We start from the raw sequence: 12,107 nt of genomic DNA on the forward strand, positions 1-12,107 counted from the left end.
TGCAGAGGTACGGCGGCGGCTCGCGCGAGCGGAAAGGGGGTGGCGCCTGAGGACGCGGCTGTCTTTTTCAATCACAAGCTCCCGACTGCTCTGAACTCCGGTTCCAGCGGGTCTCTGGGGACCCAGGGCTCATACGGGGAGAGGCTGGTCTGTCAGGCGGCAGCGGGCGAACTTGAGGGCGACTATCCCTCAGAGGTGCTTGCAGCCATTACCGGGACACTGAGACGTGCGGCTCCGGGCACGGAGAAGCACCATAGCTGCTTTCACCGCCCTTTGACTCCCTGAGACCCCGCCCCACCCAGGCTGCGGCAGAGGCTTTTGCATGTGAATGTACCTAACTACAGCCCAGCCAGGCAGACCCGGAACTTCCAAGAGAAGGCCCAAGGCCCCGCAGCGGCTTGCATTGCTTCACAGCTGAGCCTCTTCGTGGCTCCTGCTGTGTGGCCTCAGGCAGGGGCTGAATTAGCACCTCCTTAGATCCAGGAGCCACTCTACCCAGTGGTCAGAGGGGGACCATTCTCCCACTTCAGACACAGCTGATTCCCACAGCCAATTGGCCTGGAGGTCAATTCCTCCCAGTGATCCTACAAGAACCAAGGCACCAAGAGTGCACCAAGAGTGTCCACCCCAGGTAACTGGGGAGGCTGAGCCACTGGGCCCTACAGGACACCTGGTGCGCAGGGCCACTCTATCAACACAGGGAAGCAGCCAAAATGCGGAGACAAAGAAAAAGGTCACAAATGGCAGAAACGGAGGAAAGCAAACGACTGGATATAGAGTTCAAGGCCACGTTTATAAGGTTTTTCAAGAATTTTATGGAAACCGCCGATAAATTTAATGAATCCCTCAAGGAGTATAGTGAGACCATGGAGGACATGAAAAAGGACCAACTAGAAATTAAGCATACACTGACTGAAATAAAGAATAATTTACAGAGATCCAACAGCAGACAAGAGGATCCCAAGAATCAAGTCAAAGATTTGAAATACAAAGAAACAAAAAATACCCAACCGAAAAAGAAAAAAGAAAAGAGATTCAAAAAATATGAAGATAGTGTAAGGAACCTCTGGGACAACTTCAAGCGTACCAACATCAGAATTATAGGGGTACCAGAAGGAGAGAGAGGGCAAGATATTGAAAACCTTTTTGAAGAAATAATGACAGAAAACTTCCCCTACCTGGTGAAAGAAATGGACTTACAAGTCCAGGAAGCACAGAGAACCCCAAACAAAAGGAATCCAAAGAGGACCACTCCAAGACACATCATAATTAAAATGCCAAGAGCAAAAGATAAAGAGAGAATCTTAAAAGCAGCAAGAGAAAGACAGTCAGTTACCTACAAGGGAGTACCCATTCGACTGTCAGCTGATTTCTCAACAGAAACCATGCAGGCCAGAAGAGAGTGGCAAGAAATATTCAAAGAGATGAATAGCAAGAACCTGCAACCAAGATTACTTTATCCAGCAAAGCTATCATTCAGAATAGAAGGTCAAATAAAGAGCTTCATGGATAAGAAAAAGCTAAAGGAGTTCATCACCACCAAACCAGCATTATATGAAATGCTGAAAGGTATTCTTTAAGAAGAGGAAGAAGAAAAAGGAACTCTTACCATTTGCCACAGCATGGATGGAACTGGAGAGCAGATAAATACCACAGGATCTCACTCATTTGTGGAATATAATGAACAACATAAACTGATGAACAAGGACTGATCCAGAGACAGAGAGGCATTGATTGGACTGTTGGGCCTTGGAGGGAAGGTAGGGGAGGGTGGGGGCAAGGGGGAAAGATCAACCAAAGGACTTATATGCAAGCATATAGGCCTAACCAATGGACACGGACAATGGGGGGGTGAGGGGATGAGCGGGGGGGGGGGGGGTAGAGGGTACACATATGTAATATCTTAATCAATAAAAAATATTAAAAAAAAAAAAAACAAACACAAGTCAAATTTATTAGAGTTGCCCACAGTCAGCAATGGTGATCTTCTTGCTGGTCTTGCCATTCCTGGACCCATAGCGCTCCATGGCTGTCACAATATCCATGCCTTCCGTCACCTGGCCAAAGACGACATGCTTGCCATCCAACCACTCCGTCTTGGCAGCGCAGATGAGAAACTGGGAGCCGTTTGTGTTCGGTCCAGCATTTGCCATGGACAAGATGCCAGGACCTGTATGTTTCAGGACTGCCGGGGTCCAACCCCAGCGGGTCCAGGGGTCCCCAAAGGTGTGGACGGAGTCGGCGAAGAAGGAACGATACAGAGATAGCGTTCAGTTGATCATCATAGCCGGGTTCGCTTGTCAGGGTCTCCAGCCAGGTTCTGTACAGGTACTCCAGTCAGGTTCAGTGTCCAGGTTCCAGTCAGGTTCTCCTGCCAATCTCTGTAGTCAGGTTCAGTCCAGGATCCCTTGCCATGTTCTCCCGCTAGGCTCTGTCTCTAGGCTCCGAGGCCAGTCCCTCTCCAGGATCCTCCAGCATGCTCTCTCCAGTGAAGTTCTTCTGTCTCTAGAGAATGTTCTGTGTAGGTTCTGTGCCTAGGCTGTCTCTCTTGGTCCTGTCTTCCAAGCCCTGTGTCCTTAGTTCTGTGTTCTGAGTTCTGAGTGTTTCTGTCTTGTTACAACTGTATTTATACCAGTTGATTCAATCCTATCAATCTCTATTACAAAGGTTAGGGCGTTTCTTATCTCCATTCCAGGGAGAAAAGATTATGTAGTTTAAGCATGATTGTTCATAGTTAAAGGGATTAATTACCCGCCTGGCACTTAGTTGAGGGGTTTTATTCCCTCCCTAACTTCAGGGGAAAATCCCTACCTGGGGATTCAACCTTTCTCGGAGAGGTGACTTTGGTTAAAACACAGCGCCAAGAAGGTGAGCAAACATATTAAGAAAAGTATGCCATATATGCCAGGTCCCTTGAAACAGCAAGGATGGACCGGCTCCCGGCAAATTCCCCCTTTTTTATTTTTTAAAAGCAAGCATTAAAAAGAAAAACCTCAAATGCTCTCTTATATCCATTTTAAGAGTAGGATTGGCGCTTTCTGCTATTACCTGAGTCCTGATCTATCATCCCAGGGAGAGCTTGCCAATCCTGCACTTTCCCAGGGTAGAAAGGCTGCAGTGGGTTAAGGATAAGGCTCCTTGGGCCTACCTTCTCCCATGCCATTACATTTACCTTTCCTTCCTCAGAAAAGCATGGACATACTTCTTGTATAAAACGTTCTGTCTGACTGGGAGTAACCTTAATTCCTCTGCTAGCAAGCACATATGTTAAAAGATCAATACAGAGTCTTTTTTCTTTAGACTCAGTATGGCACATCTTCTTAATCTAAAGATCAATACAGAGTCTTCTTTCTTTGGACTCAGTATGGCACATCTTCTCAATCTAAGTTCTGTACTATCCACCTTCTTACCCTACTTATCCTCTATAGGGGGGTCTGTAGCACCCTGGTGGAGTCCTATCCGTCCCGAGTGTGGGGGTTCTCAATGGGGGGGGCTTACCTAGGGGAATCCTTTTCCAGGTGTTCCCAAAGGTGAGGACGGAGTCGGCGAAGACTATCCACCCTTTTCCTATGGTGGAGTCCTATCCGTCCTGAGTGTGGGGGTTCTCAATGTGGGGGGGCTTACCTAGGGGAATCCTGTTCCAGGAGTTCCCAAAGGTGTGGACGGAGTCGGCGAAGACTATCCACCTTCTTCCTACGGTGGAGTCCGATCCGTCCCGAGTGTGGGGCGCTTACCTAGGGGTCCCTGTTCGGGCGCCATATGCCGGGGTCCAACCCCAGCGGGTCCAGGGGTCCCCAAAGGCGTGGACGGAGTCGGCGAAGAGGGGATGACACGGAGACAGCGTTCAGTTGATCAGCAACTTAGCCAGGATCTCTAGCCCGGATCTCCAGAGAGGTTCTGCTTCGGATCTCCAGCGAGGTTCTGTAGCCATGTTCCCTCGCTAGGTTCTCCAGCCAGGTTCTGTCCAGGCTCTCCAGTCAGGTTCAGTGTCCAGGTTCCAGTCAGGTTCTCCTGCCAATCTCTGTAGTCAGGTTCAGTCCAGGATCCCTGCCATGCTCTCTCGCCAGGCTCCGCCTCCAGGCTCCGAGGCCAGTCCCTGTCCAGGATCCTCCAGCATGCTCTCGCCAGTGAAGTTCTTCTGTCTCTAGAGAATGTTCTGTGTAGGTTCTGTGCCTAGGCTGTCTCTCTTGGTCCTGTCTTCCAAGCCCTGTGTCCTTAGTTCTGTGTTCTGAGTTCTGAGTGTTTCTGTCTTGTTACAACTGTATTTATACCAGTTGATTCAATCCTATCAATCTCTATTACAAAGGTTAGGGCGTTTCTTATCTCCATTCCAGGGAGAAAAGATTATGTAGTTTAAGCATGATTGTTCGTAGTTAAAGGGATTAATTACCCGCCTGGCACTTAGTTGAGGGGTTTTATTCCCTCCCTAACTTCAGGGGAAAATCCCTACCTGGGGATTCAACCTTTCTCGGAGAGGTGACTTTGGTTAAAACACAGCGCCAAGAAGGTGAGCAAACATATTAAGAAAAGTATGCCATATATGCCAGGTCCCTTGAAACAGCAAGGATGGACCGGCTCCCGGCACAGGACAAAGTTCTCATCCTCAAATTTCTCCCCATAGATGGACTTGCCGCCTGTGCCATTGTGTCTGTGAAGTCACCACCCTGGCACATAAATCCCGGAATAATTCTGTGAAAGCAGGAACCTTTATAACCAAATCCCTTCTCCCCGGTGCTCAGAGCACGGAAGTTTTCTGCTGTCTTTGGAACCTTGTCTGCAAACAGCTCAAAGGAGACGCGGCCCAGGGGCTCGCAGTCGGCAGCAATGTCGAAGTACACAGTGAGGTTCACCATGGCTAGTCTCGGGCGGCTTCGGCGCGGCGGTGTCTGCAAAGCCAGTGGATATAAATCTTCATGTATAACTAGAGGCCCAGTGCCCGAAACTTCATGCACTCAGGGGTGGGGGTGAATCCCTCAGCCTGGCCTGAGCCCTCTCGCAGTCCGGGACCCCTCTGGTGATGTCCACCTGCTAGCTTAAGCTGGCAGTCAGACACCCTTCTTGCAGCCTGGGAGCCCTCAGGAGATGTCCAACTGATGGCTTAGGCTCACTCCCCACAGTGGGACATCCTTAGCTTTGCCGAGGAGGTAGGAGAGGCTCCTGCCACCGCCGCTGCACTTGCAGCCGTGAGCCCAGCTTCTGGCTGAGTGGCACTCCCCTTGTGGGAGCACACTGACCACCAGGGGGCAGTTCCTGCTTTGAGTGTCTGCTCTCTGGTAATCAGTGCGCATCATAGCGACTGGTCATTCCGCCATTAGGGTCAATTTTCATATTACCCTTTTATTATATAAGATAGTCTTCTTAATTGTCTGGGCTACAGATCCAAGTAGATCACCATTGATCTTGCCTTATAGGAAGACTAATTATGAACTCATGGTTCAGTGTAGAATTGATAGCTCTACCATTGTCCTGTTTTCTGGGATTTGCATACCATTGTCATCAACCAACACTTGATTTACTATGATCTTTAAAATCACCTTTGCATTTAATGAAATTTGCTTTAGTTTAATTAGCATAATACATCTTAATACTGGAGATGCCACTGTAAATATACTCACTTGGAGATTCCCATTCCCAGACATAATCGTCTGAAATGAAGGTCCTGTGGGGGCAGCAGGGCCAATCTATGCACTAAATGTGGAAAAACTTAAGTAATTTATTTTTAATATGGAAAATAACAGAAATATAAATTGTGTTTCTCCTGCATCTAATGAATCAATTTACATATCCTCAGGTGTGCTCACTACTTTGAAGTCCATAACTCTAAGAAAAACACTTAGTCAGGCCAGCGTGGCACAGTGTTTGAGCGTCAACCTATGAACCAGGAGGTCATGGTTCGATTCCCTGTCAGGCCACATTCCTGAGTTGCGGGCTGGATCCCCTGTGTGGAGTGTGCAGGAGGCAGCTGATTAATGATTCTCACACAAATAATAATAAAAGAAAGAATATATAAATTTGGTCTTAATATATATATCTTCAAAGTTATAAATGTTTGTGACTTGATTTGGTTGTAAACTTGAAAGTTCTGGAATTATAGAAAGATATATACAACTCTAAAAGTCTAAAACTCTAACATTTACTTCATTATTTATTAATAGTTGTCACAGAAATAGGTATACTGGTTCTGGAGGTATCTATGTAAGTGTCATAAAGAAATATCCAAAATAGGTTATTTATTTATATTTTCAAAAATATCCATGTCTTCACTAAAATAAAGACATACCAACATGTCAATTCATAAAAGTCTTTAAAATTAAAAATCATAGTACTCATATACCTAGGAAGGACAGAAGCAGAATGTTTTAGACTATGCAGATTAGTCTTCAGAGTCTAAAATAAATGGAGGGAAAAGATTCAATAGGTGTTTTGCTTATGGTGTGATGGCCTTTTTCCAGATGTAATACAATGAGATGTTGATTCTCTCTCTGTCAAAAATATAGACCATCATATTTCTAATCTGTTGACCCAATTTCAGGTTAGACTGCATTATTGTAAGTTTTGCATCACCTTCTCATCATACCAAATCAGTATGACTTTCTTTTTAAATATCCATTCAGAACTCATAGGAAAGCAATGATTTAAAATGTTGTGTGGAAATCTTTGAAGATGACATTTCTATAAATAAAGTTTTGAGACAAACAGTCTTGCGTCCACAGAGGGATACATCTTAGAGTTATGAATTCACAAGTTCCAGACCAGTTCATAGGGTCATCCATTAAGGCATTTGGTGTAGGAAAATAATGGAGCTCTAAATTGAGTTCTAAAGAAATTTACAGAATGGATTTTTGCCAGGTATTGAAAATTAGTGTAGAAATTATTCACTACAACTTTCTTTTCAGCTGTGGATGAGAAAAGCACATTTAAACAGTACTGAAATATAATGAACATGTCGAATGCCTGAAAGATTTTAAAGTACAATAATACATTTAACATATGTATAATTAGAATCCAGGCCAAGCAATACACATCACTCCCAAGAAGCCCCCAGTATATTGGTTGCATCACCTCAATGTCTTGGGATAGCTTAGCCTTTGTTCTTTCATAATAAATTTAGGATAATCTTATTTTTCCCCCACACTGTGTAATTTTGTTTAGAATTGTATTGATCTACAGATTAATGTGAGAAAATGTAATATAATTATTATTGTTTCTATTTATTTTTCAAATGACTTGCAATAAGGGGGAAAAACACATATACCTGTGAGATAATCTTGCAGCTCACTTTCTTAATTTTTTTTTTACATCATATAGATTTTATGACCATTTTAAAAATAAGAATTCTGTGTGTTGGTGTATAGTGTGTGCATTTTTATCTATCATTGCCCAGTTATAATTGTTAGAAAACTTAAAGATTTTAAACTATATACATTAGCCACCTCAATTGAGGGTGATTTAGTAATATCTAACAAGATAATTAACGCACATACCCTTTGCTGTTTATAAAGATTGAGTTTATTCAATTTATGATAGCATATAATGGAATATGCAGATATAAAAATTATAAATGCATCTTTATGTATTGGTAAGGAAAGATCTACAAGATATATTATTAAGTAAAATAGTATGGTACTGTTTGTGAAACTATTTATATAATTTTTCTTTTATATAAAGTGTAACTATGATACCTTTAGAGAGAGCAACTTAATGACTAAGAAACTTGGGCCAGAGGTAGACTCTACTATATTTTTTCTATACTTCCTGATTCAGAACACGACAGGCTTTTTATTAAGCTTCCATTAAAAATTATTTAAAAATGCAAAGATAAGACAACAAGTTGAAATAAAGAAGATCATTATTATATACAACATCTGGGACAAGAAAGAGGAATAGTTACGAAAAATGTAGACTTACGGAAGCAGTACGAAACAGAATTGATAGTGTGAAATACTAGAGCAAGCATATAGAAGACACATTTATTCACTGTTCCATAAATCTGAAAAACAAAAAGGAGGAGATGGCAAAGATGAAACATGACAACAACCATTCAGGGTAGAAGCTAGAAACATAAACTAAAACTTGTGTGTTCGCAGTTGTAACAAATGATTATATAGAATGTTTCCTCTGGTCCTGAAATTGGCAATGAGGAGCCAAAGGTAAAGATAAAAACTCATTTCTTATCCCTTATCTATAAAAAAGTTGTCAAGGAGCCATGAAGAGTCAGATATAGAGTGCTTGTCAGTGTCTTCCACTGACTGCCCAGGCCATCACCGCTGTCTTCTATATCCACAGGCCACTGCAGTGGGGTGGCAGTGAGGTGAGGGGGATGTCGGAACTATGTCATTGGCTGAGTTGTGAAGGTTGCAGCTTATTTTTCAGACACAACTTCAAGTGAAATGAGCCTGGCTCATCTCCAAAAGAATCATTTGAAGAGATTAAAGTTGACGTGAGGGATGAAAGCCTGGCATTTTATTTCGCAGTGAGAAGTCTACTTCCCCAACAGCATTGATAAACTGTTCTATACCTATCTAAAAGATTGGAAAGCTAATTGGAGACAGATAGCTGGATAAAGAGAATGATTAGCATTGGAATGTCCTGAGTTTTGTCATAGCAAAGATGTATCATTTTCAATTGGAGATAAGCTAATGGAGTTGTCCTGCCAGTTACCCAATTCAAGAGGATGGCTTGTTTGTTGAGAGGGGAGAGTAAGTGGTAGAATTAGCCCTGGATTTTCCCTTTCAGAGATTGTTGTATGACTCTTAGTGCCACAGTAGAGAGGTAGAATCTGACTACCTCCTGTTCAGAAGACATTGATTGACAATCAGTATTAGCTAGAGGTGCAAGAATAACAATCAAGGATGTAACAAAAACCATGAGCAATTAAGGAAAGTAGAATTTCTATTATAATTAAGACCTTGAGAAGGAAGGGCATATAGGTGTTCCTAGAGCAGCCCATAACCCCTCATCCCACACTGTGAGGAGACTTGTAAGGGTGGATACAAAACACCTTTGCAACTCCAAGTTCCCAAGATTGCAAGTGCGGGTGGTGTAAATTTGTGTTTTCTTGCATGGCTTATAATTTTGGATTATGAGCTAATTTGTCTTCGGGGTATCTGTCCCTTCACAACCAGTTTGCTTTTGCTGCTGCCTGTACTCGAGCATGTCACTGGCTTGGGGGCCACATTTTATGTTAATTTTTTTCACTGGAGTGTTTCCAGTCCCTGTGGGCTATATAAATATAAATCCCAATTTCTAGGTCTATAGTTATAAATTACTAGAGGCCCAGTGCATGAAATCGTGCATGGGGGGGGGGTGCTTTCCTCAGCCCGGACTGCACCCTCTCCAATCCTAGACATCCCTCTCACAATCCGGGACTACTGGTTCCTAACCATTTGCCTACCTTCCTGCCTCATCACCCCTAACGGCCTCTGCCTGATGGCCTGATGCCCCTAACTGCTCCCCTGCCGGTCTTATTGCCCTTAACTTCCTCTGCCTGCTGGCCTGATCACCCCATAGCTGCCCTCCCCTGCCAGCCTGATTGCCCCTAACTGCCTCTGCCTCAGCCCCCATCTCCGTGGCTTTGTCTGGAAGGACGTCCGGAAGATGTCTGGTCTAATTAGCATATTACCCTTTTATTAGTATAGATAAGGAGTAATTTCATGATCAGCTACTTCTCCAGGGTTAATGCAGCATTAATGTGCCCATTTCTTTGCTAGGTTTTTGTCTCTAGAGAGTAACTAATTTCTTGAAGGTTTGATTTTCATTTACAATTATCTTGATGTTCGGTAATTTGAGGCCTTCAGGATATTTGTTTTTCTTAATGCCAAAAGGAGAAACTGAGACTGATATTTACTGACATAAACTAGTCCTTCATCGTAAATAAAACCTTAGAGTAGAGGAAACAATAAAACTAAAAAAACTTATGTCGCCCAGCCAGTGTGCCTCAGTGATTGAGCTTCAACCTATGAACCAGGAAGTTATGGTTCTATTCCAGGTCAGGGCACATGCCCAGTTTGTGGGCTCCATCACCAGTAGGGGTGTGCAGGAGGCAACTGATCTATGATTCTCATTCATTATTGATGTTTCTCTCTCTCTCCCCCTCTCTTCCTCTCTGAAATCAATAAAAATATATTAAAAAAAAACTTGTGTCTTTTATTGAACCAATTTATATAATCAGGTGACCATCAAACAGTGAATAATTAAACCCAAGGTTTATCATACTCAACTTGGATTAATCTAAATCTTCTTTTATAACTGCGAGAATCCTAAAAATGGCATGGGTGCTATAAAATGTGAGAGAGCGACGTAGGATGGGTTATGGAGATATATAGTACAATGTCCATTATGTGTAGTCTGAAGATGTGTTTTGTTTTATAATATGGAAATATATGTGTAGTCTTAAATATAACCCAAAAGCAAATATAAACTTGTTATGCACAGAAGGAAAATAAATGAAAAATTTCTTAATGCCATAAATGCCATAGCCGAAATCTGAAGATGAAGGAATGATATTTATATTGTTCTCAATCATTACACAAAACAATTCACCAGATAGTATTCCCAGACATCCTGTGATTTATGTGTGAATGTGTAGAGTGTTATTATCACATATTCAAACACTCAGAAGGAAGGGCATCTATGTACTCATTCTTTAAAAAACAAAACAAAAAACCCTCATAGGAGGGTATGTTTATTTAGAGAGAGAGAGAGAGGGAGAAAGAGAGGAGCATTGATTGGGTACCTCCCAAACATGCCCCAATCCAGGATCAAACCTGCAACTTAGGTATGTGCCCTGACCTGGAATCAAACCTGCAACTTTTTTGGTGTATGGAATGACACTCCAACCAACTGAGCCACCTGGCCAGGGATGTATTCATTCTTAAACAAATTCTCAAACACAGATTATAGCACAATGATTGATTAATCAGTATGACATACTAAGATATAGAATAATCATGTTATCAGAGAATGCCTGATAGGCACTGGAAACATTTATACAAAGAAATATAAGTTGCAAAATTAACTATAATGCAGGCTAATAAATCAAGTCACTAAAATACTTAACAATTACGAAATAGATTAAACATCCAATACAATCAATACAATGCCAACTCAGCCTGACAGATAGTGGACTTGGAATAAGAGCAAATACAACTGTACAAATTTACTTATGCTACATAAGGCCCAGGGCCTGTTAAGAACATTGGCCTTCCTGGTGAAGGTGGCAATTCATGTGATAATTCCTGCCAGAACCAATGCCAATGTGACTAAACTAGAATGCACTTTAAAATTACACATTATATATTCTACGGATAAATATCCAAAGAAGATGCAAACATTGACGTTTATTTAATAAATTATCTTATTTGTTTAGCATGAAATAAAGGGATAGTTATAATATTTTGCAGACATTTTTATTACCTGTAAATATGGCTAGGACATAAAATGAAAAGAGACGTGTCTAATGGAGTCGGTGCTCTCACAGATTCTGCTCAGAGGAGTCACAGGACACTTTGGCTCCCATTTCATTAACGTCTTCCACAGGGGACAGCAAATATTTGAACATACACAAATATTACACCAACAAAACTTTTCCATAAGAAATGTAATATATTGTAAAAAGTGTTTTTTTACTTTTATAGAATTACTAGTAGCCCATTGCATGAATTCGTGCACATTGAAAGGAAATTAATTAGAAGAAATATTTTAATACTGCTGAAGAAAGTGCAAGGAGTCTATTCATCACTAGGGAAAGGAAGCCAGGGGCGTTGCTATGTGATGACATTATCCAGATGGACACTTAGCATATTAGCCTTTTATATATTATTCCTTGGAAAAATGAGGTTGCAGTGATGGGCAGCATTTTAAGATAACTTGCAAAGTTTCTGCCCACCACTCAATGAGTCTTTTATACTACCTGACTGTGGATATGTGAGTGAAATTTGTGAATATGTGAAATGTCATAATGTGATTAAGCTATTTCATATGGCAGAGTATTTTTTTCTGGATATACTTAAGGTTCCTCGTCTGTGGACTTTGAGTTAATCAGAAGGAGACTATTCTGGGTGGGCCTGATCCCCTTGACAGGGATTGAAGAAATCTGAAGGGAGAGA

At 42.1% G+C, this 12,107-nt stretch overlaps 1 pseudogene; it reads right to left on the reverse strand.

The window, feature by feature from the left end:
- Positions 1-1,943: 1,943 nt before the first annotated feature.
- Positions 1,944-4,875, reverse strand: LOC132236140 (peptidyl-prolyl cis-trans isomerase A-like; annotated as a pseudogene).
- Between the last annotated feature and the right edge of the window lie 7,232 nt (positions 4,876-12,107).

This window comes from Myotis daubentonii, chromosome 5 (genome assembly GCF_963259705.1).
Source record: "Myotis daubentonii chromosome 5, mMyoDau2.1, whole genome shotgun sequence".
In the NCBI taxonomy this organism is placed as follows: Eukaryota; Metazoa; Chordata; class Mammalia; order Chiroptera; family Vespertilionidae; genus Myotis; species Myotis daubentonii.